The sequence below is a fragment of the Sphaeramia orbicularis genome, chromosome 7, assembly GCF_902148855.1.
Source record: "Sphaeramia orbicularis chromosome 7, fSphaOr1.1, whole genome shotgun sequence".
In the NCBI taxonomy this organism is placed as follows: Eukaryota; Metazoa; Chordata; class Actinopteri; order Kurtiformes; family Apogonidae; genus Sphaeramia; species Sphaeramia orbicularis.
In genome coordinates, this window is record NC_043963.1 from 53,097,877 (window position 1) to 53,124,747 (window position 26,871).

At 38.9% G+C, this 26,871-nt stretch overlaps 1 pseudogene; it reads right to left on the reverse strand.

Moving 5' to 3' along the window:
• Positions 1-402: 402 nt before the first annotated feature.
• Positions 403-26,871, reverse strand: part of LOC115422491 (protein kinase C zeta type-like) — an 82,589-nt pseudogene continuing 56,120 nt past the window's right edge.

A 26,871-nucleotide genomic window follows, 5' to 3' on the forward strand; every position in this document is an offset into this window, starting at 1 on the left:
TTTCTTCATTTTTAAACAATACTATTACATGTGTGCACATGCATATGACTTTCTATGACTTTGTGCCCTTATGTGTAAAAAGCGCATGAAGCATTCAGAGTGCACTGCTGTTCAGTCACTTCATTTCATGTGTAGATTTTTTAACAAAAGATCAAAAATCCCTCTGCTTTTTTATTATTGTGAAACACACATTGGGCAGAAACCTGCAGAGAGCCCCATACACACAAGTATTACACAGCACTGAGGAACAAGAATGGGGGTCATTTACCAGTGCTTCAAAGGCACATGAACAAAAGCAAAACCTGAATGTGTTTACAAAGGCGGATCTGAAGAGGGCCAGTTTAGAAGAAATGGGCATATCTGACTTTGCATCACTACCTGACACAATGGAGCAAGATTTTCTCATGGAGGAGGTTCACACAGGGGATGGATCACCAGGAGAGGGGAGATGCAGTGTGCCCCCTCCACCACCGGGGTGACCACGGGACCCACCTTATATGCTGTGGCCCGGATCAAGAGCCTGAAGGATGTTTTCAGCTTCTGTCTCACTGACCAGATAGTCCAGATGACCGAGGACTAGACCAACCTCCATGGAAAATGCTCCGTCCGGGACAGGACCGATACGCATATGAGTGTGTATTTGGGCCTTGTCCTGCCAGCGGGGGTGTACCGCTCCTACAACAAGGCAATCTGCAGCATGTGGGACAAACGGGTGGGCTGGTCTGGGTTTCACTCCACCATGCCACTACAGTGATTCTAACCCATCAACGCCACGATCCGGTTCGATGACTGGCTATCCTGGCTGCGGTATCGCAGTGCAGACAAACCAGCAGCCTACGGACAGGTGTGGACAGGTGGACGGGGTGACTCCCCCGACATTCAACCACAGCGATGACACCTGCATGGATGAACAGCTGCTTCCTCACCGGGATCATCATCATTGCAGCTCTAGTTGAATTCATATCAAATGGGCTCAGGAAGTAGAGGGGCTGTGCATAGAGCCCATTGAGTTTATAGATTACCAGTGACCCAGAATAGATGTGATTACATTTTGGGAAAAGTAGGTCAAAGTTCCAATTTTTTATTTTAATTAATCCATTTTTATTAAATTTATTTTTTTTCATTTTCTTATAATGGGCAAAATTTGAAATGTCTATAAAAACATCGATTTTGTTTCAATTTACTTCAAACTTGGCACATATATAGAGGTAATTGATATGCTGACATGGGCACATACATAGACATGATGACATCAGCTGGATCGATGCCAAGAAAAGCTACAATATGTGCGAGGGGCAGGGTTTGTTGTGCCTGGCACCACTTATTGATGGTGTTTTGTATGTATGGTTTTAGTTTAGTGTTTTATGTATGGGTTTCGAGTTTTCAATGTAATCTCATGACGTGTGTAAATATACACACCACTTTAAATTGGCATGTTATCTGTATGCATTATAAGCTTTCCGTGTGTATGTTCATGCCATTATTAGACCCCTGTCCAACATGAATCGATGCGTCAAATACCGCTCACTGAGGGGTAGGGTTTGAATTAGTGGTTAGGGTTATGTGAACCGGAGATCTTGGCGTCATTTGACACACGATCAAATGGCCTTGAATAACACGCGAACAGTTGAAAATGCATTCGTATAGCACGGCAAATGCCATTACTGGTGTGCCATCCAATGCCATTTTATGAGATCAATCTGGAGTTTTAGTATGTGTTTTATGTACATTTTTAGTGTGGATGGATGGATGAAGTCTATTGTCTGTGACTTCTGCTGCTGCTGTCTTGGCCAGGACACTTGCAAAAGATATTTTTAATCTCTTTTCCTGGTTAAATAAAGGTTAATAAAAATAATTTAAAAAAAAACAGACTCGATCTGTAGCAAACAGTCAGCCCCTACAAAGCTGTGCATCACACCCTTTCCATGTGCTCCACCAATGCGTCGTTTAATCACACACAAGTGGTACTTCAGCTCTCTTGTTGTTTCTCCATCATCCTCCACAGCAGCACAGAAGCAAATCACCAAAAAAGAATAAGGGCATTGTCAGAGAGGCCAGGATCTTTTACTTCACTGTGAGTTTCATTTTTCAAAATGTTCTGCTGTGTCGTGTCATAAAACTGAAAAATCACACAAAAACAAACATCCCAATTTGGATGTTCTCAGCTTTCAACAACTGACAAAGGGGAAAGTTTGGATATTCTGGCATCACCACCTTCATTTTCTGGAACCTGCAGTGGTCAAATATGGGCAAAATATGTATACTGCCCTATTTTTGCAAAGAGAATCTGAGGGGATTGACAGAATATCGGTCTCATTTCATTCACATTCATTCGGCTCTATATGTCAAGTGTCATGAGATAACTTTAGTTTGGTTGATTGATTTTTCAATGCTGCAGGTTTTCCTCATTTGTACTATGAATAAATAAATGAAAGAAAAGTCCTGTCAACACAAGAACCTTTTTCTTTTCTTTAAATATCTCATACTATCTGAAAACACAACTCAGGCACTGTCAAGAGGATGTCATGGACTTAAAGGCTGGTATCAACGCTTGCAGAAGTGTATTGACCCCAATGGAGCACATGTTGAAAATTAACATCATAACTTAAACCGTATTTCCAACTGTCCTTTTTCCATAAACTTTTTGAAGCCCCCTTATAGACGTAAAAAATAAGGCCTATGTGCTAATAAACAACATTGCTACAGCTTTAGTATTATTAATGGAGCAGTCACTCAGGTTTTGTTCCAGTTTGTTCTGGGCTGATGAGCCCTGTTCAAATGAATGAAATGGTTCCATTCACTGGATTGGTCTGAAAGTGGCTTCAGTGTCAATAACATATACCTCATAGTTGTAGAATTTTGGTTCTCCTGCTTCCATCAATTTCTTTTCAATGCTCATCAACTTGACAGTTCTCTTTCAGTAAAGAACTGTGCGTTTGGAGAGGGAATAAAGCAGGGCGGCAGGTAAATGATATTCAAATGTGTCATCTCTTCAGAGAGAAAACTCAGAGCTCCCTCAGGATCTGTCTGATGAATATTAATATGTGCTAACAACAGTAGTGGCATGCCAGGCCTGTCAGGTCTGGAGACAGGTTTCTAGTTTGAGGGTAGAGTGCGTCGCTTCTCCACCTCTCACAGCTTTGTCAACTTGTTTTCCCTGTGCACTACATGGGAGCTTTGTCGTTGGGCTCAGGATTTCTCTCTGCTTTGATATCTTTCCCCAGTTCGCCTTTGGTGAGTACTTCACAGGCTGTGGCAGCACTCATTAACACACTCTGACAATTGTTTTCTTCCTCTTTCATGTCTCTATACAACCCACCATCCCACCTAATTGTCCCATGAGGGACACAACAACAATAAGGAAACTGAAACTGCATTTTATCTCATCATAATTAGCATTAGTGTTAACGTCTGCTAAAGTACTGTGGTAACAAGGCTTTTATATATGTTGTATTTAACTTAACCACGCAGTTCAGTCCAGTGGTTCATCACCAGAGAATGCATTATTTATTGTTAATAGTAAAAGAAAGTCATAACAAAGTTGATAATTTCTAAGAGAAAACGCTTTAAGTAATTTCAGGAAGTGCTGTTATTTGAAGTCTGTCAAAACCAGAAGTACGTTCAGATTGTGTCGACAAAAGATATTCCATCATATCCTGTTTACAAGTGGTTTTTCACAGATTTTCAAGCATGGAGGCTCTTGAAGAAGTACTCAGTTTTCCAGTAGGTAGTCGGACAAGTGCATGTGAAACCTCGTGTACTGTAAGAATTGGGGTACGACAACCATGATTCAGAAGCAAAAGAAGGTTGAAAGCACTTGTTGGAGGCACGGGACTTCTGATTGCTTTTGGTAAGCTAAGCAACGTAGCAGGGCTATGTGGCTAATAAAGAAAATGTTAGTAGCTTAATCATCCAGTTGATGGACAACATTAATATTCTTGGCAGTGATAACAGTAAGCAACACACATGACGACAGGAGGGGACGGCGGTGTATGAATGGATTTACCCTTCCCATTTGTGGTAGTTTTACTGATATTTCTTATCCCATATGAATTGGCCATTAATATTACCAATGCCCTGTGGTAAGGTGGCATTAGCCTACGTACCCATGTAAAACTAATCTAATCCGAGTAGTACTTAAGTTAATAAAACCAGTTTCTTTACTTTGCATTGTTTTTATACATATTTTCTTTCTAACTGCACTTTTTCTGTTTTAAAAACCTTGAAAAAAGGATTTCTGGATGGTTTTTGGGGCTGGAACAGATTAATTACACTCCAGTTAATTTCAATAGTGAAAACTGATTTGTATAATTAGTACACCACAAAACAAGCTCGACCACAAAATGAATTAAACTCGTACTGCGAGGTTCTACTGCACTAGGCCCGTGTGAATAGGGCTTATAACTACCTATAGCACCATACAAATTATAGACTTAATTACCGGCTGCTTCTAAAAGCCAGACCTAAGAAGCCGAGAACCTATGAAGAGTCAGTATTCTGCCCTGCAGTGATCTCTCACTGGCATCCCTTAAACAGACCCTACTAGAGTGCACTTGACTTATACAAAGACAGACTACTGCACTGTAAAAAGACATTAATATTGAATGACCTGTATTCTGCTTTCAAGTGGGTTTCAAATAATTGCGTGCATCAGACCAGTGGCATCACTAACAACCTCCAACCGCAACATACACACAGCGCAAAGCTTTCTGTGGTGCGTGTGATTAGGAATTCACTTTTATTTGCCTTGTTTCTCGGGGGGTGGGTGTTCCGCTACACAGCAGTAGTCTACACACAACGTCTATAACCATATCATTCATTTTTTAACACGCACGCATAGAGGGCTTCACCTCAATCATGTGTCTGTTAGGATCTTAAACAGCAGGGTGTCTTCTCTGCTGTACGCGGTTGAAACTCTTGATATACACAGCAGACACTTTGCATCAAGTTTAACAAAGGCAAATCACAATTTCTAATGACAGCTGTGCCCCAACTCAGAGCTGATTGGCATTAAATGTGGGCGTGCTGTGTTTATTCAGTGTTTGTTGTTGTTACATTAGTTCTAAATGAACTGACAGGTTGCAGAGTCGAACTCCAAATCAGCTGTCAGCCCCTGTCTGTCAGGAGGCAACATGCACCCGCATTCCACCAATAATAAGCTCTATGCTAAGTGGAACACCGATACCACTTCCAGCTCATTGTTCCTGTGTTTGAAAGCCTTTTTTGATGTTCTGGAACTTTTTTTTTACTCAGGTTTGCACCTGTTTGCATTTACGTTCCATCACGCTAATTCATGGACAAACAGTGATAACATTTCTCATTACCATTAGCTTTATTTACAACTTAGGTGTGCAAACACACAAAAACAACTACAACTGTAGCTTTAGGATGCTTTCCAACATACAGCTGTAAACCTCTTTCATCCTGTAGACAATGCTGGACATTATTGTCTAAAACACAGCTTAATAACTGAAAACTAATGGGGGAAGATGATTAACTTCCGAATGTTTTTCAGGACACAGAGGATGCTTGCAGATTAGAAACATATCTGTAATTCCATCTCACATATCTAGCTTATATTTGTTGGAAAAAAAAAGGTAAGGTTTTCTACTTCTTCCTGTGTTTTGATCATGCAGTGTATTCAGTCTTAAGTAAGGAAAACAATCTTGTTCCCCAGCAGAAATATGACTTTACTGTACTTTACTGTAATTTTTATTAAACCCCCCCCCCCCCAAAAAAAAAAAAAAAAAAAAAAAAGAATTTCCTATAAACAATGCTTTTTTACTTTGTTGAAAGTCCGTTTCAGCAGTGGACATAAAATTGGTGATATAAGCAATGACATTTTTACATGTATTTCTCATAAATAAATATTCACATAAATACTCTCTTTTATTCCCTAATTCTGAATAAGACAATATTCCAAATATGTTGTTTACAAGTGGAACAAAACTGAACATTCCTCTAGTACTCTCCTGTTTATACGCAGCTATTCATACCCTATTTAAAATGACATTTTTTCCAGTTTTCTACTGCTGGCTGAGCCTACTGTGTGAATTGAGCCTCCTGTTCCATCAAACATCTTCTAGAAAAGGTTGGCTTTTCAATATTTGTCCAGATCTATGAATCTGGTAACACTGTCTGTCAAATGTTTATGTTGTAGTGTGTTTTTTCCGTCTGACCAGAATATGGAATTTTTCTTGTGTCACAACCTACAGTAAATTGCAAAAATTAGATTCATTTTCTGAATGTGCTGTATTTGTGTCCAAAAAATTCTCGTAAAGATGGAGTATTATCGGCAATCCTACATGTTGGAATTGGAAAATGCTCCATTTGGGAAAAGGCCTAATTCAGGATTTCCAAGTGAATATGCTGTTTACATGACACATTCAGAATATTTTTTGATGCAAAAAAGCAGCTTGATGCTCCAACTTTTTTTTTCATCTGTGTTTGATTATGGAGACATTTTGTACATGAATGCATCTGCTCAGTGTCTTAAAATGGCTGACACCATTTCCCATGCTTCTCTGAGGTATATTACCAACTGTAAAGTGTCGCCACACTACTGTGAGTCCTACTCTTGGGATGGATGTCTTGATCTGACCACCAGAAGGATCACCCACTAGTACATGTTTATATTGAAGGCATTACTCGGCCTCTTGCCTTTCTGCATTTGCACAGTAAAGGTGCCCTGCCACACAAACCATTTTACTTGGATTTTTTGAAATATGTTCAGTCCATAGGTGTTTGTGTTATGTAGTGACTTTGAAAATGAACTGCTACCTCCTCTGTCTGCTATTGCCACAGAAAAGAAGTAAGTGGAGACATCAGGTCAATTTGAAAAGCTGGTCAGTGTGACCGTGTTAATGCCTGAGCTCATTACTACTCATGAGTAAGACCACGTCCACAGAATTCGTCTAGCTCAGTGACAGTTTCAGTGACAGCAAGCTGAGGCACTGTAAAAAGGGGGTAAACATGACAAATTCATGGGGCCAGCATTCCTGGGGGGGGGGGGGGGGGGGCATAGAGCAGTGGAGGGGGGCCAGTGGATACAGGTTACAAGTGTGAAAATTCGGTGTAAGGTCTGCTGTACAAGAGAGGCATAGAAGCCAGGACTCGGACATTCAAAGCATGTTAAGTTTTATTTTCAGTTCATGCCAGTTCCTCTACTCGTTGCGCAGGGTAAAGGATGCTGAAAAGCCAGGCTCTCATTGGCTAGCTGTTAGCCAATCAGAGTCAAGCAGATTAGCTTGAGAACTGCTGCAAATCGAGCTGAGTCTACCACGTTAGCATGGCTTAAAACTTGGTAACCAATGGTCCATGGTAGAACTTCAGACATTACAACAAAAGTAATTAAATATGTGTGGCAGGGCACCTTTAATTGTGAAGAGAAATTCAGATATTTATTCTCTCTGTACATCTGATCATACATTGCTTTCTGTTGGGTCAAAGGACTTTTGTTTACTTGGCACCTTATCCATGGAGTCTGCTGCACAAGGACTGAAAAGGCTGAACTCGTAAGTCCAAACACAGTTTTTGAAGCTGACTCACACAAACTTGCACAAATGTGTCTGTTATATGTGTTTTAACGGTGTAATCTTGTAACTGTGTTTTGTATTTGCTGCTGCCTCTCTTGGACAGGACTCCCTTATAAAAGAGGTTCTTCATCTCTAATGGGATTTTTTTTTTCCTGTTAAATGAAGGTTATTATTAATATTATATTGTTATTATCAATAATAATAATAATAATAATAATAATAATAATAAAATTGTCAAATAAAAAAAAAAATAGTGGAAGTGTGATTGTAAGTGTAGTTGTTCAGCCTTCCAGCTCTTACCTGGTCCCAGTCTATACTGCGGAAAAAATGTGTGTGACTTAATGTCTGTGTAGCCCGTCTGAACCTGGCATCCCAGCCGCTCCTTGGGATCCTGTTGGGATCAACACTTCATCAGAATGATAGACACGACTAAATGCATTTCATGGTATTATTAGATTTCGTCTCAAACCAAAGCAGGGCTACTGACTGAAATCTAACAAATCATATTAAGTTCTTAACTGATCAAATAGCAACTGACAATGGCCCATTGTCTTGCGGAAAATCATAACCAGTATGTTTCCATTTAAGACCAAGCAACTGGTCTTTGGATAGTTCAGATTTTAAAACCAATCATACTCACAGGTTTACTGTTACACAATGCTTTCATCACAGAAAAATAATAAGAAAAACAAACACAAAACAGAAGACTTTAAAAAACGGTAGAGTTTACAACATGTTGTCTGTGTCATGAAATAACTTTTCTTATGATTTGGTGTTATATAAATAAAATTTGAATGATTGATGTTGAAAGATGTAGCACATGTAGAAAATTAAAGGTTTCAAGTAAAACTATCCAGACCAAATATACACTCTTTATTTGTTATTTGCCAATACAATTCTTTAAAACAAAAAATAATTTTTCAATATATCTAAAAAAACACCTGGGAAAAATCTAAAACAACTCTGCAAATTTTGATTAAGTTCAGCACATTTTGTGTCATGGTCAAAACCTTTTGCCATGACTGTATATAACATCAAAACAAATGCGCGCACACACACACACACACACACACACACACACACACACACACACACACACACACACACACAAAAAAATGAGGGCAGAAGAAAACACTAAGACAGTGAGTTTCATTGGTACAGTTCTGTAATGTACCCATTCAATGCAGCAGATACATTGTATTATTCAGTGTGCTGTAGAGGTGTCTCTGTTTTAGACAAAGGGTGTCAAGCTCAGTTTAGTTCATGGGCCATATTCAGCCAATATGATCTCAAATGGGCCAGACCAGTAAAATAATCACTGGAAATAATGTCAACTCCAAACTTTTCTTTTTGTTTTAGAGATGTTTTATGTTTGAAATAGAGCTGCAAACTGATTAATCGACTATGTGGTTAAAGTCATGCAAAAAGTCCCGATTCGATTAATCGACTTCAATTGATAGAAGGGAGATATTCTATTACAGTTTCCTGAATTGAAGCTTCTTTGTGCATCACAATAAGCGTCCATGTGAAACACAACAGCGGAACCAATGTTTAACAGCAGAGAAATGAAGGAAACAAAGCTTTGATTCAAGAGAATTGTGGCTGAATGATTTTTTTTTTGATCACTTTGAGTTGATTAATTGGTTGCAGCTCTAGTTTGAAAAAAGCAAAATTGCATTATGAAAATGTTTACAAGCTATCCTTTAAAAAATGTGAATAACATGAACAACCAGAAATTCTTAAGAAAGTTAAGTGCAATTTTAACAGTATTATGCCTTAATTTATTATTTATACGTGTGCATTGCAACTTACAGATCACAGTGGATCTACAAATGCACAAAACATTTAGTAACAGGCAGAATTTTGATAAAATTGCTCTTCTCTTAAGACATTTCAGGTTGTTCATATTTGTTCATGTTATTCAGATTTGTTGTAAAACTATACTCTGTGAATGTAAACATTTTTATGCAATTTTAGTTTTTTACACTAAAACAAAGTGATTTGGAGTTGTCATTATTTTTAGGTTAATATGATTCTAAACTAAACTGAAATGATTTTGACATCCTTGGTTGTTATTATCTCAGTGTAGTTTTTTGCATTTCACAAATTCATCCCATGGGCCAGATTGGACCCTTTGGTGGGCCAGATTCAGCCCATGGGCCGTATGTTTGACACCCCTGTTTTAGACTGAACTGAGCCGAGCTTCCTCAGTTCAGTGTAGGTGTGTGCTTCTAGCTCTTATGCTGAAGCAGGAGAGTCCTTTCACTCTGTATCCAACTGTAACACTACAGCATTAGTCTTTTCATTGAACCATTAGAAAGCATGAATTTGGTCAGGAATTTTCTGCCCTCTCACTAAAAACAGGGCTCATTTTTCATTTACTTTATGTTAAATCAGGAAATAAATACATCATGGTAGACCGAGCTGAATGGAAGAGGTCTTCCCTGGCTGTCCATAGCACGGCTCAAGTTCCTGGCAGAGATCACACACATTGTGCACGGTCAAAGACAGATGGGGAGGGGGTTCATAGGAGTGGGCTGCTCTCACCTTGTTCAGAAAGCCCTTGAGCACGCTGGCAGCTTTCACCAACAGAGACCTTGGGATGCGAATGGGCTTCTCAAGAATTACTGTTGGCCAAAAAAGAAAAGGACAGCAACAAAAAAAGAGAGGGTGGGAAGGAGGGGGAGAAAAGGACAATTGTGAGTAGGGAGGAGCATGATTCACAGTTCAGGCTGCCTATGGATGACCATGTCTGCCAAGAGGGAATCAAAGGAAGGGAGAAGACTCGGAGGGCGATATTGTATTCTTTCCTCGCACTTTTAATGGTCTACTCACAGCCTTGAGACTCCCACGGATCAACAATGTCATAGTAACCAAAAGATAAGTACACTGAAAAATAGATTCTCCTCAAAACTGATATTCAAGGATGCTGCGCTACTTCACAAATTTGTTCACACTGATGTTGCCAGGGGTTTTGGAAAAAAAAAAACCTTGATGAGCTGAGGTTTGCTCTGTATAAACACTGCTCCTTTATCTGTTTACTTATTGCATCTGCACATAGCAGAGGTTAAGCCACATAGGATGGCAGACTGGGATTTCCAGTGTTAAGACCTTACACCTCAAATACAAGAAAAATCTGGCTCCACAAACAGATATCCCCCTGGCCATATCTGTGGAAGGCCAAGTGCAGCTGTTTATCAGATAAGGGGTGGGTTTGAAACCAAGACTGACAGAGTATTCCATTAAGGACTTTAAAAAAACAACCATGATGTCTGCCACTGACATGGAACATTCTTGAATTTGTCAGCACATCAGCATGAAACAAACTGGAGAGCAGTTCACATACAAATCTAACCAGTTGTGTCCAGATGCTATTTGTTCTGTGCCTATGAACGAAACAAGAGGTTCCAGATTATTCTTATACAGGAAGTGCTTTGGCAATTCCATGCTGCATTGTACATGAAGCATATCACAAGTTTCTCAGTTGTTGCCAGGAAAGCCACATCCTCACTGTTAGATGCACGTCATTTGACTTAAGTCGACTGGTTCCTTTGACTGACAAGAGACCTGCGTTACAACAGCCCTGGTAACAGGCAGACCAAAGGCCTGTTCACCCACCACCTGTCAACACTTGTCATATTCCTTCTAAATTGCATAAACTAGCAGCATTGTACCCGTGGTGTCATTGTACGATAGCATGAGAGGCTAAAATCGTCCAGCATACCTCACAACATTTGAATATGGACATAAAATTGTGCCTAGTAGATAGTCAGGTAATGTTTCTATTCATTTAGCGAGTTTGGCAGCAATCGGGCCTGTGAAGGCTGAGGAAGACCCGTACAAACACCCTCCTGTGCTGCAACATCAATCACACATCGATTGGCTACAGAATGTGCATAATAGTAGGATATACAGTACATTGAAATATTTATGCAAATTTAAATATACATTAAGCCATTGGGCTGGAGATTGACAACAGTGATACTTCAACATCTGAGTGCAAGCAAACACAGCAAGAGATGATACTCCAGGAGTACAGTGAAGTTCAAAAACAACCAGAACAAAGAAAAGAAACTGGGATGTTTGAACTTGAAAACACAATTGCAGTCATTTTTTTAAATTTCAAAGAGTGGGGTCATGATTCTGCCCTCTAATGTATATGCCAGACCTAATGGTAGATGGCTGCGTTCACAGGAGTTCAACTGCAGAAGGTGTTGCCAGTTTAGGCTGGTTAAGAAGGAACTTACACAAAAACAAAAGGCAGTCAGACTAGAGGAGGGACAGAAGGAGGAAGCGAAACATTAGTGATGTCTTTGAATACATCTTGGTTAACAAGTAGTCAAACTAAATATGTGTAATTATTAATAATATCCCATATGGATTTGCTGGAAGAATGTGGTAAAAAAACAAAACAAAAAAACATTATATTTGAGGGGGACAAGTAAGGAAAAATGGGTCTTAGAAAATGAGAAAAAACAAACAAACTGTGAACTTTCACGTCGACATACAAAATCTGGTAGGCACACAGGGCCAGATCTACTAAGATCCCAATTTGCATGTAGTCATTGCTTGCGCAGTCTAGAATTTTGCGTGTGGGGTGTGACCGTGGTTTGCGGGTGATTTACAAAGATTGCTTGCACAAATTACAACATGTGCAAAGTCTTGGAGACCGCCCTATTTAAATTAGGGTTTAGCGCGTGCTACTGGAGGCAATACACTGTAAAAACTGCTCTGGGATAAACCAGCATTAATGGGAACAGTGATTGAATGATCCAGACGCATGGAAATGTATCGTTGGAGGAGTTTAGTCATAGAAGGCATGGCATGACTCATCCATTTATTTATTTTTCATTTTAAAGGTGTGTGTGTGTGTGTGTGTGTGTGGGGGGGGGGTTTGGATTTAATGACTGTCAGGCGCACATCATGCTGTCACACTGTAGCCAAATATCGGTGCATATTTTTAATCACAATCATCAGGAGTGGAAAAGAGCCCATAAAGTGTGTGTGTGTGTGTGTTTGGGGGGGGCATATGTCACAATTACTTTTTCTTCCGTCACTCCAAAAATGTTCACGAGGGTGAAAAATGCATTCTCTGCATCTCGTTTCATCTTTTCGATGTCTCCTAATCACTTCCGTGTGGTGCAATTATGCACACATGCAAAAATATAGACGCAGTTTCTATTTTTTATAAATCACTGCGTGTGCTAAATTAATGTATTTACATTTTCTCCTCCCAGCACATGCAGAACTGCGTATAAACGCCCCAAATTGCATATTCATTGTGGCAAATGTACTAACTGGATGCAGATGTGCTATTTTGCACCTTTGAAAGACGTAACCCTTATTGCGCACCGTCAGTGAATCAGTTTGTCCATTTTTTTGCGTGTGCAATGAGTTTGCACACGTTTTAATACACGCAAACCTTTGATAGATCCGGCCCACACTGTACATTGGGTCCAGAGTTAATGAAAAAGGCTGTTGGAGTCATACCCTACACTCAACAGCCCACCACAACAGATTTTGCTATTTTCAGCAGGGAAAGTAACATTTGTTAACAACTAAAAGGAGGCCAGGCCTGACAATATCTACATGCTGCATTAAACCCAGTGTTCTGGTGAGACTGTGTAGAGCTTAATTGAACACGTGCAGGAAAATATTTTTTTCTCTACCATGTTTTGTCAGAAAGCTGATTTTCAAACTGTCCTTCCTGCATTTAAGTAATCCATTAATTGTGTGAAGGAAGCCATATACAGCACTGTCCACCACAATCAATGAATCCATACCAAGAGGGGGGGACATTCAGAAAAATACATTTGATTCCTCCAGAAGACTTCAGAGAATTTGAAGAATGTTCTGGGGATCCACGGAGGAATAATACTGTCCAAAGACACAGCAGTCTCCAAGTCCCTTTAAAGCCGTTAGGTTGGGATGTGGACCAATGGCACTCAAAGACAGAGGGTCTATAGCTAGATGGCATATGGCTGGGTGGCTCCTATAGTGGAAGGGTTGGTTTCCGTTGGCAGGTGTTCATCCAGGAACCTGCTGCTCTCCTGGTAAAGCCCCCAGGAGGATGGCGCTGGTGGCAGATGCTAGTCATGGTGCCATGCTATGCTCCTGACAGTCACAACAGACACATAAAGCGTCATATGAAGCTATCGTAGTAGTATGGAGGAATTTCTGTTCTAGAGGGCTGTGTGAGTGGGTGTGATAGAGGTGGAGGGGTAGGGGTGCAGGTCGGCTATGTTAAGGTACCATATGGTTTGAAGACACACAATTACAAATACAGGGACATATTACACAAAGAACACGCACAAAAGAGGTTACAATCACACCCACAAAACTGTGAGTTTATTAGTGCCTACTGTAGAACACACAACTCTTGAAAGGATGAAAATCAAAGAGGATCACACTTTTTTGCTTGAGAATAATGTTTTGACTATAACTAGATTAAATACAGTACATCTGTTCATCACCATCACCTGTCTGCAGCACTGCCACCACTGCTCTGCTGATGACGCAACAAACTGGATTTTGTCATTATATTATGTTAAAATGTATTTAACTCCTGTCAGGGATTTAATCTATAAGCAGTTATTTCCTTATTGTTGCTTGGGATAAGATGGATTCTAATCTATTAGTTGTTGGTAATGCACACATCACGGCAGGGTGAAACATAACATGCCCACACTAAACCCTCAGCCTTCAGTCCACCCCAAAGTTTTTGCACATACGGATGGACGACAAACAGATGACAATACCCTGCAGCAAGGTCTGAGGGTAAAAACCAACAATGACAGTCATCATATCAATTGTTTTAGATAACAACATGATATTATTTTCGGATTATCATAACAATTTACTTTAGAGATCAGTGAATATGAGTATCGCAATAAATATTTTTTGCATGAGGGTTTTGCAACAATAAGTTAAAGAGTGATAGTGAACACAACAACATCCAATTCATAACTGTTGTGGGATTTTGGTCTTGTATTCTTCTATGACTCTTACAATGGTTCATGTTGTTACATCTTTTTCATCATTTTTGCATCTGTTGGATTGTTTTCATCTTTTCCATTGTTACCCTCAGCCACACTGGAAACAGGGTATTGTCATCAGTTAGCTGTCCATCCGTCCGTCTATCTGTCTGTCCATGTGGGGTGGGCGTCCAGCACATCGTCAGTCCGTCTGTCTGTCTGTCTGTATATGAAAAACTTTAGTCTGGACTGAAGGCCGAGGTTTTCAAGTGTGCGTACATTATGTTTCTCATATTTTACAGGATTTTTGTTTTTTTTCCTTATATCTTTTACAAATACTTTAAAACCACAAATAACCCCCTGGCTTCTTCAACTCTCACTTAGATCATGATTGCATTTCTGACTATATTGCCCAGCCTCTACCTCACATGACTGTCTGTGTGAGCCCAGATTAAAAACATGAGCAAATACTAAATAGGATGGATTTTGCTGAAACATCCAGACAGGAAAAAGACTTGGATAAGATGGCTTGGTATTATGACCGCAGCAGACATTTTACTACAGAATCTGTCCACAGACTGTTGTGATTGTGGTTGTAGTTGTTTTTGTGTGTTGCACCACTGAGTGACATAAAAAAATACATAAATACAGTAAAAGTCAGACTCAAAGAGCTTTTCAAACCACCTCAAAATATGGTTCCGATGCAACCTGACAAAAGCCTTCTGTGAGTGGAGTTACAAACCTGCCTCTTACTGAACACTACCAAGGCCAGGGGTATCAAGCATCTGGCCCATGGGCCAAGACCGTAATTTCTGCATTTGTGAAATGCAAAAATTATGGCTGAAGCTATTAGCCAACAAGGATGTAACAATCATTTTAGTTAAGGTTCCACATACAGACCAATATGATCTTTAGTGTCATAATATAAATAATGACAACTACAAATTTTTCTCTTTCTTTTAGTGTAAAAAAAGTAAAACAACATTAAAATGTTTATATTTACAAACCATCCTTTCACAACTTTAACATTTTGTTTATGGTTCTCAAATTTTTGTTATTTTTGTTCAGGTTTTGTTCTTGTTACTTTTTAATGTGTTCATATTTGTTGATTTTTGTACTTTTGTTCATATTTGTTGAAAAGTGAAATTTTAACAATATTCTACCTGTTACTAAAAGTTTTTGTATTTGTACATTCACTGTGATCCGTAAGTTGTAATGCTCATGTATAACTGATAAGTTGTGGCACAATATCTTTTTTAAATTTCACTTGTTTTTCTTTAAAAATTTCAGGTTTTTTCAGGTTATTCAGTTTTTTTTTGTGAAAGGACAGTTTGTAAATGTAAACATTTTCATAGTTTGATAAAAAAAAAAATTTGCACGAGAACAGAGAGGAAAATTCGGAGATCTCATTATTTATAGGTTGTAATGTTATAATTACACTGGTCTGACCCGTCTGAGATCAAATTGGACTGTATGTGGCCCCTGAACTCAAATTAATTTGACGTCCCAAGACCAAAGAAATAGTGGTGGATTTCAGAAAGTCTAACCCCACTCTTCAGCCAGTCAACCTATGTGGGGTAGACTCTGAGGTGGTCCCAACATTCAATATCTAGGTGTGCATCTTGACAACAAGATGGACTGGACCCTGAGCACAGATGCAGTCTATCAAAGGGGCAGTCGGTTAAGAAGATCAGGTCCTTTGATGTCTGCTCTAAGATGTTGCACATGTTCTACCAGTCGGTTTCATCCAGTGTACACTTCCATGCTGCTGTCTGCTGAGGGAGGCAGCATCAGACAATAGGACACACAACAGCTGGACAAACTGGTGAAAAAGGCAGGTTCTGTTTTTGTACAGACACTGGACTCAGTGGGGACTCTGTTGGAGAGATACACACTGTAAAGTGGAGGGCATCTTGGAAAATCCAGATCATCCTCTTCATCCCGTTCTGACAAACCACAGAAGCAGCTGCAGCAGGCATCTAACCTCATTAAGATGCAGGACTGTGAGATATAGAAGCTCCTTCATGCATACAGTGTCAGAGTCTACAGCACCTGACTAATGATACATTTATTCTTTTGATTTTATTCAGCTGATCAAAAAGTATCTGTATTTGCAAAAATCACTTTTTATGGTTTTTTTTTCTTCTTTTATTTAGTCTACCAGTTTTATTCACAGTCTTTAAATTAGGATTGTACATAGAAAACACAAACAAATGTACATTTAACACTAGTGTAAAAGGCTTCCAGCTCATTTTGTTGTTTGAGGGTTTCCAAGTTGCAAGTGAGTACAGGCAATCGAATTTTTACATCTGTCTCCTTCTACCATAAAGCGTAATTATAGAACAATGATCCAACAACAGTGAGTATGCCCATAAAAGTATGTCTCCCCAAAAACATACTTTTATGGCTGCTACGATAACATTCTCTCTCCTGGTTAAAAGCATTGAGTGTTTTCCTTGGAAGGAGACGTGGCCCTCTGTTTTCAGGTGTCTTCGCCTGGTTACTTGGCCCAATCTCACATTAAATGAAAATGCCATTACCTGCCAAATGAAGCAAACTAATGCGGAAAACACGCTGAACTGTTCCACACATGCACCCTAAATATCAGGCTGTAACAGAGGCCGTGATGTACTGCCAGTTTTTCCACAGTTCATTAGAGGCGGAGGTAGAAATGGGAATCAAGAACCGCTTATTGTAGAGAACCAGTTCCCAGTAGCTCAGTTCCTTGGAATCATTAGGCTGCTTGCTCAACAATTCACTTATTGGTTCCGCGACATCATCATGTCAAACGTGTCACATGTCATTTCCATATTTGGTTTAGAAGAATTCTAAAGTAAGGTTGTATTTCACCAGTGGTGACAACACTAGGGCCATTTGCAACAGTTGCAGAGCTTCCATTACAACAAAGGGGGCAAATACCTCCAACATCCAGAAATATTTAGCCACACAGCATCCAATTAAATTATATGACTGTTGCATCTTTAATGCACTGCATAGTGAAGGTGGTGGCAACTCTGGAAGCAGCACGTAGAGCAAGGCATTTGTCTGTCACAGCCGCTAACATTAAACTCCTCTGAATTCTATTGATACTGTTAATGTCAGCCCTGTTTCACTATCAACCTGCATTCATTATTGTTTATGAATAATCTCCTTTAATTACATTTCGATGATGATGAGGCTCAGAGGCTGCAGTAAGTACATCTAACACCTTTTTTTACTACCCTTTATGAGCTTTGTTCAAATCAAATGCAAAATGTTATGTAGTGCATATTTGACATTAAAGGGTTAATGCAAACAAAGCCATTTGCACCATAGTTTATTTCCTAATCCAGTGCAAATCAATAAGCGAATAGATAGGGAATCAAATGGATGGTGATATTGATGACGGAACTGGAATCGCTAAATTTTAAATTTCCATCCCTCGGCAGAGGAGCATGTAGTACAGCACATGCATGCAGCATACATCACTTATCAAATATTAACCAGTTTCTTGCTCAGATAGTAACACCAATATAGAGGGTTTTGGAAGGTTATTTAAATAAATCTAACACATTTTTCTTTCACATTCAATGCAGCAGATTCATTGTATTAATCAGTGTGCTGTAGAGGTGTCTCTATTTTAGACCAGGGGTGTCAAACTGTTTAGGTCAGGGGCCATATTCAGCCCAATATGATCTCAAAAGGGACCAGATCTGTAAAATAAGAACATAATAACCTATAAATAATGTCAACTCCAAACTTTTCTCTACCTTTTAGAGAGGTTTTATGTTTGAAATAAGTAAAACTACACTATGAAAATATTTACATCTACAAACTATCCTTTAAAAAAGTGAATAACACAAACAACCTGAAATTTCTTAAGAAAAATTAGTGCAATTTTAACAATATTGTATTTCAGTTCATCATTTACACATGTGCATTACAATTTACAGATGACATAGGATCTACAAAGACACACAGCATTTAGTAACAGGCAGAATATTGTGATGATTACACTTCAGACATGTCAGGTTTTACATGGTTATTCATGTTCATGTACATTTTTATTTGACACTAAAACAAAAGGAAAAATGTGGAGTTATCATTACTGGAGTGTTATTATTAGGCTGTATGTGACCTTGAATTAAAATGATTTTGACATCCATGATTGTTAACGTGACTCGTCCAGGGTGTACCCCGCCGTCACCCACAGGTAGCTGGGATAGGCTCCAGCACCCCCCACGTCCCTAATGAGGCTAAAAGCGGGTTCAGAAGATGAATGAATGAGTGATTGTCAGTGCTGTCAGTGTCATTTTTGCATTTCACAAATTCATCCCTCGGGCCGGACTGGACCCTTTGGCGGGCCGGTTTTGACCTGTAAGTTTGACATCCCCGGTTTAAAAAATCCAACACTAGCAAAGAGGCCCATGGCCATTAGACTGCATTGTCTATCAGTGCACCAGAGCTGGTGTTCATATCAAGACGTTCATATCAATGTAGTTGTGAAAAAAAAAAAAAAAAAAGGACTAATGTCCCTGTATCTCATGTCATGTTCTATCAAGACTTAATACCAAGTTGAATGTGTGAGGTTCTGCTGCTATGTTAGAGTCCTGTGGTCTTCATACGGGAGATCATTCCCTTAATAGAAGTGGGTAGTACTTTCACTGGAGGAGAACTCAACTAATTAAATAAAAGTCCATATGTGACTTCCTATCAGTGCTTATTAGTAACTATATTGATATTTCTAACAGTTTCCATGTTATAAGCCACTGAACTATGGACCATTACTTAAAATAATTCAAAATATTCATCAAACGTTCAAAAATTCAAATTTCTGAAAAGTGTGAACAAAGTTTGTAGACATTGTCCCAAGGAAAATACATATAAAATTTGACAAATCTGACCAGTAGTTTCATCTGTGAAGATGACGCCGGACGCAGCGCCCTCACAATAGCTCATGGCCTATTGGCCAGTGAGATAAATATGCTGGTGACATTCTCAGACTTTATTTTCCAGCGCATCACTTTGGTGTTGTGTCGGTCTTTGACACTAAGGAATGATGACTTCGTAATACATTCAGTGTGCTGTCTAAGGTTGGAAATCTACACTCAAACAGCCACCAAGATCTTTTAATATAGAAAAGTTCATGTTTTTTCCCCTTATTGTCCTTTACTTAAATACAGTTGTATTCAGTCTACCTGATGAGCCCCATTTCTTTGGGCTACAGTCGTTACCAGGACTTGTGCCACATCAGCCAACTTCTCCGTGGGCAGAAGTGGCATATTGTTCCTTTCCTTTATCTCACCTTGAAAGAGGTACTCCTCAGTGTTCATGTCAGGATTGTCGGTGATAATGTCAAACGGGGACCTTCCAGCCATCATCTCAAACATCAGGACACCCAGAGCCCACCAGTCCACACTGAAACCTGGGTGGACACACAGCAATGACACAAAGTTTCATTGTTAGAACATTGGTAAGTGTGGCATGAAGACTGTCCTCCAAATATCTCCTGTCTTATTAGCCAAAACTATATACTGAGGCTGCAAGTTTTTCTGAAATAATAGAAGTACAACATTGAGCCTGTTTCCATGACCATAAAAATCCGATAACAGAGTAATCAGATAATGTTAATAATCAGATCTGATGTGTTTACATGCACTCAAGAAATGCAATAATCAAAAACCCTGGTTTAGACACTCCAGTCCATTATCAGATTTCTTTCGGAGTACATACATACATACATAGTGATGGTAGACTCAAACTATCTGTTATTGTCTTCTGCTTTGACTGCGTAACCTCCATTTTCTACAATTTTAATTGTTTTTACACATGTAGACATAAAAGAACGAAATACATCAGATTAACCTGTATATGTCAGGGTAGAGACTGCGATCTGGTAGGATCGGCGATTCTACCAGTAGAGACTCCGATCGAAGTCTCTACCATTAGAAACTCCGATCAGAGTCTCTGACCCTAACCCTAACCCTAATCCTAACCGTAACCCTAACCCTAACCCGATCGGAGTTTCTACTGGCAGGATCGGAGTTTCTACCAGTAGAGACTCTGATCGGAGTTTCTACTGGTAGAGACTACGATCGGAGTCTCTACTGGTAGAATCGCCGATCCTACCAGATCGCAGTCTCTACCCTGATATATACATGCAGGAAGACATCGGGGTACTGGGGAGAAGTCCAGGTGTGTTAATCGGATTTCTCATAATCAGATAACTGCTGTTATGTGATAAAACATAGATAATGCTGTTTAAATAATCACTTGAAGAATCTGATATCTCCAGAAATCTGATAATGATTGGAGTATTAATGTGGATGTAAACTGGTTTATTGACTAGGGAATTTCATACCAAAAATGTGTTTCTGTCTTTATTATAGAAATATTGTCCCCAAGGCTCTACTCACCGTAGTCCTCCCCTCGGAGGATCTCAGGTGCAATGTAGTTGGGTGTTCCACAGAAAGTACTAGTGGTGTCACCAGGCCTGATCCCTTCCTGAGTGGGACAAGAGAAGGATGTACAAACCAGAGAAAAATGTTTGCAGGGGTGAAAGAAGAGTTGTTTGAAAGAACATTAACAGTAAAAACATGAAGGGGGGAGTTGAAAAAAAAAAAAAAAACAGATAGAGGCCCCGTTAGTACTTTGAGCTGATACTGATCTGCTGCATTATTGATAACCCCACACCAGCTGTCCTCGCAGCAAAAGATCAATACATCTCTTACCTTGCACATGCCATAGTCCGTGAGCTTGATGTGTCCCTCGTGGTCGAGTAGAACGTTGTCCAGCTTTAGATCACGGTAGATGATGCCCTTTTCATGCAGGAAATTCAGAGCGATACAAATTTCAGCAGCATAAAATCTGCAGAGAAGGGAAAAAAATTCAAAGAATGATGTGTCTGACCTGCCAAAGTATTTTCAACTCCACTTTTTACCTGAAACAAGCAGAGTGTGTTTCATTCCTACTCCAAACCAAGCAGTAAATCCTCTGAGCTACTATGTTTGTATTATTACTTTCCGCTTTCCATTTTTACCAATAAGTCGCTTCAGGCAATATTTTCAAATTACTGTGAAATCGGTTGAGGTTCCAGATTTATAGTGAAAACACATCAAATATCATCATCATCGCAAATCAATCAATCCAGAAGAGGTGAGTACCGTCACTGTCATTTCTCTGATAAATAGTAGATAATGAGTTAGCTTTCATTTGATTAAAATGTCTTTTGGTAAGCTAAATGACATTTTTGTCTTTGTGAAACACAATTAACATTACACCACAAAGATGCATGACTAGAAGCCAAATGTGCAGATAAAAGGTCATCAGAGCCTTTTGGGTGCACCGCTGTAGGAGAGCTGGAATACGATCATTTATAACATCAGTTGAAACAAAAGACTTCACTGCTCAAACTCATATTTCTAGAGGCAGAAACCCACAAAAAAATGTCTGAAAAGTCTGAACAGGGCACTGTAAAAATGGTCATATTAGTCAATATTGATTATTATTGTAATAAATGTAATGAAAAGTCATTATTTTCTTCAGTGGCTTTTAAAGTTTAAAGGTCCTGAGTGAAAGATGAGGAAACCAGAAAATTTTAGATATTGTAACAAATTTTCTACACATATATAATAATGAAAAAAAAAAAGGTCCAAAATAAACATAGCAAATAAAGACAGAATTTCCACTATGCAGAAGAAGCTCCCTTCTCCTTAACCATACCTCTAAGAGTTCCATAAGTTGCTTGAGCCCAAACAGCAACTAAACCAATTTCTGGTCATGGGGTGTGGGTCAAATAAATTTGCATGGGGACTCTAAAACTTTTCCTGAACAGATGAGATGAGGTTGTGGTTTCATTGGAGGATTAAAGGCTCAACCCTGGTTGCAAATTTTGGTGCTTGTGGCCAATAGAATTGTTTTATTTCTGGCATTAATGTGACTTGATGACGTTCACTGAGTTGCCAAGTTGCTTCAAGTGAGATACAGACAATTTTAGGACTCCCAAAGCACATGGTTAATCTGCTCCAAGAACCCTTAGAATGCAGGGTGACTTTAGTCAAACAGTCTTATGGCAAGCATTATCAACTGACTCAAAATTACATGTTTGACACTTCACACAAATTTAAAACTATAGCCTTCATATCTTCTTTAGTCCCCCCCTCAAGTCTTCTTCACCATCAGCCTCCCCTGGTGTTTATCGAAACTGCAATTGCACATTACAATGATCTGTCATGTTATATCGTTTTTATTAAAATGGAATGTATTTAAAAAGTACCCTCCATAACAATTAAACAATGTAATATATAATGTAATTTACCTTAGAAACATTTTTTTTAAATATTGCAAGTAAGAAATTACATAATTACACAAATTTCATGTGGGGCTGTGAGGAAATTCAGAACTTCTGGAAAGAGATTAATAGAATGTGTTAACCCTGTGGATGCAAAATTGTGTATTTTACACATCTTCCCTGAGCAGTGTCAAGTAATCAGAAGAAAAAGAAAACTTACTTTTTTGCTTATTACAAGCCAAACGTTTTATTTAAAATGGAAAGATGTTCAAGGACTACAGCTGATCAATGGATTAAAGAAATGTCTTGTAACCTTGCATTGGAAAAACTGATGCACCTGGGTAAGGAAAGATTGAAGACTTGATTGAAGATCTGGACACCTTTTCTACAGTTTATAAAGGACTTGTCTGTATAAACAGTTAAATTGTAACTGTCAAATATATTTTGTAACACTGAGAGTGTGATGCTGTTGTGTGGATGGGGGGGTTATAGGGATTGTTTTAATGTATAAGTGTTGTTACCTGTTTTTACATAACAATGTAAAACAACAATAAATATATTTATAAAAATGTACCGTCCATGAACTGACATTGAATTCTCAATGAAACCCAGTGCTAGCCCCGGGTGCGACTGTTCCCCTTCGTCTTCTGTGCTTTGTGAGACTGAGGGAAACACTGCAGACATGTTTGACAGTGCAGTCGCTTCCCACACCTCTCCCTTCGTTTTCCCTGTGACAGCCTGGCTTTGCTTTGTGCTGATGTTTCTTCGCTGGCACGCAGACTGATAGAATCTGCGTTCTATCAGCAGTACCATCCATTGCCCACCGGCATGCCTCCCCCACGGCGCAGGGGAATGTGGCAGGGCTTTCTAAGAGAGCTGCTCATGAATATGTACAATCATTATGAGTGATTAACATGCTGCTTTGCATATGTACAGCCAGCGTCTCCAGAATACAGATTGCAGGGACCGATAGGGGCCCAACGGTGCCTCTCTAAATTACCCGGCCTTTGATCCAGCATTTATCAGTGCTGCAGTTGGAGTGCCTTACAAATACATAGGCACAAAGAATTATATGAGTTCATTATAATTTTCAGAGCTAAAAAAAAGGAGCTAAGTTGGGTTTTGGCACCGTATGTGCATGAAGAGCTGATATAGCGGGGTATGAAATATAACCAAGCATACGTTCTACAAAAAAGGGGTTTTTTTTGTCCTAACTACTGCACAAAGGATCCACATAACATAAATATAAAAAGGGACCCTTCTGGAAGATGTTCAATCAGTCTGCCCTGAAATAACAGTTAATTGCATGTGTGTTGCTTGTGTAACTGCCTGACCATGCCATGTCATCTTAACCACAAATTCACCCACTTGTATGTCATGCTCCCATCATGCAGTCTATTCCTGGTGGCCGGGCTACAGGAGCGAGCCTTGTTTTAGATGCATTTGAAAATTATGGTTGGAGAAACAAGAATTCAAGAGTAATTTCCAGTAAACCCAAAGAAGCCAGGCAATATGAAGCACATTTTGATGTATGAGTCAAACACTGTACTGCATTTAACATGATTTCAATACTGAGGTGAGATGCATACTTTTTCTCAGCAAGCATGTAGACAGATGTTGGTGGCAGAGCTGTACGTTTACCTCGCATGCTCTTCTGGGAGCTTCCGTTGTCGTTGCATATGAAACATCAAGTCCCCACCGTTCACATATTCAATCACCAGAAATAACCTGCAACCCAAAGCACGAAGGAACAGATGTCAGTGAACAGTAGCAACTGTTCAACACAGGAACTCAAAAACATATCAGGAATGCACAGTTTTACAGAGGTAGTTAAAAAGCCTGCCTTGGAGCTGCACCAGTTTGTTTTACACTCCTAGGAGAAATGAACTGCATTTTTGATTTTGTCTCTTATGTAAATGTCTTCTTAAAGCACTTTTTATTTTTACCTTTCTGGCAACAGTTGTTCACCTCATTTAATCTGTAGATATGAGTTGCAATAAATTCCCTTACAGTATTAGTGAAATTTCTTTGCAATGGCATGTTTTTGTGAATTTATTTATAGATAGTGTCAAACTATTTTGAATTACTAAAACTGACTCTCCTGCAATCAATACAAGATATTTGCCAAAATTTAACATAACTATGAAATAAATGTGACATTTATTGTGACATCGCATAAGGCATTGTATGTCATAAAGGATGCCCATGGTAAATGTGTCCTGTAATAAAAGCTAAAGGCGGTCTAATGAAATATTGTATGTTGGACTTTTTTGGCTGGGCAGTGAAGTTTCATTCTATTCCCTGAAAATAGCAAAGGCACCAAGTGTGTTTGTAAGAATACTAGCATGAAACATACTTTTAGTTCAGAAACAGGTCATAGATACCTGTGATTTGAATAAAACAGCTATGGTGTTTGCCTCCAATCTAACCTGTAGACATGTGGGCTGAAATAAATTCACCAATAGTTTTAGTGACTGCAGAACACCAGGGTTTCTGGTTTGTTTAGATCCAAATTAAACAACAAATACCGTGTTAAAAGTCTGATCTCACACATTAAGTCACCATAAAAGTCACACAGTAAGTTAAATAAATTAATAGATCACACTGGGTTTAGGTAAAGTGAGGAGGAAGGTGAGGTGATGGCAGATAAAATACAGGACTCTGCCACCTGACAGTTTTCATCCTGACTCCCAGTTAAAGGTTAGAAAAATACATTTCAGTTTAAATCCATAAAGAATCACAAAGCCCTTAAATCACTTCATCCAAGCCTAGCTAAATGCTGCCAGGGTCTAGACTTAATATAATAAAAAGTTCAATAATACTGTCTGAGGGAAACAGTTATTATCACAATACAGAGCCCCGCCCCAAAACACCCCCACCTGGATTTAACTCAGCCAATAGTTCAGATCCTTCCATTGGATAATAAGTGCAGTGATTAATCATCTCAAAAAACAACCACTGATTTACTAGAAAGTATAAACATTGGACAATGCATGGAATCATCAAATTCATCAGACTCAAACTGTGAAAGAGTGATTCAGGGACCATGAAACATTTACAAGGAATTCCGACCTGAACTCTACTGGAGAAGACTTTACACAGTGGTCCACTCCATTATCAGCTCTTGGCAAAAATTTTATGTAATGTGAAATGGATAAAAATACATTTGACATGTATTGTGACACCACATAAGGACTATGTATCATAAAGGCTTCATTCTATTCCCTGAAAATACCAAAAGCAACCCGAATGGTTGTAAGAATGCTAATACAAAAGCATACTTTTATTCAGAAATATTATATACAGTATATCCATGATTTACATTCAGTGGTGACCTTTCGTTATTGTAACTAAGTTGTTTGTCTCGACCCTGTAATTTGTTCATTTTTCCCCTCACACCCGCTCTTTCAAATGTTCTTTCAAGGGGCTTTGCAGTGTAAAATATGTAATAATAATAATAATATCATATTATTATTGCTATTGTTATTATTGTTATATACAATAATTCTTACATATTTTACAGTTACACATAACAATAACATGTTATTATAGTTATGTATTCTGTATTTTATGCTGCCAACTGTTTTTACTGTTGGTGTTGACCATCAAAGGTAATTCGAGAGGACCATTAATAACTTTCAACATTTGGTAAAAGAAAAGGCTGCTTTATAAATTAGTCATTTTAGAGAAAGCAGTGGTTCCTAAAACTTTTTGACTCAAGATCCAAAAGATAATCTGATAAAGTAGCAAGTCTTCCACAAAATAATGCTCAGTAAATTCACTTATTAATGTAATGTTAGAACGTCAACCGTTTGTAAGTAACCTTAACTTATACTGACGATCGACAGATCCATGACACAAATAATCCAAATACAAACGTAAACAAATGTTGATTTTTGATTATTCCATGCATTACTTGTAGTGTTGTTTCAATAATTTTGTGCATCATTTATTTCTTGTTAGACAAATAACACTGCTGAACCTAGACCTGACCAACTGAAGCAACCCCAAATCATAACACTGCCCCTGTAGGCTTGCACTATAGACACTAGGCATGATGGGTAATCACTTCATCCACCTCTATTTTCACTCT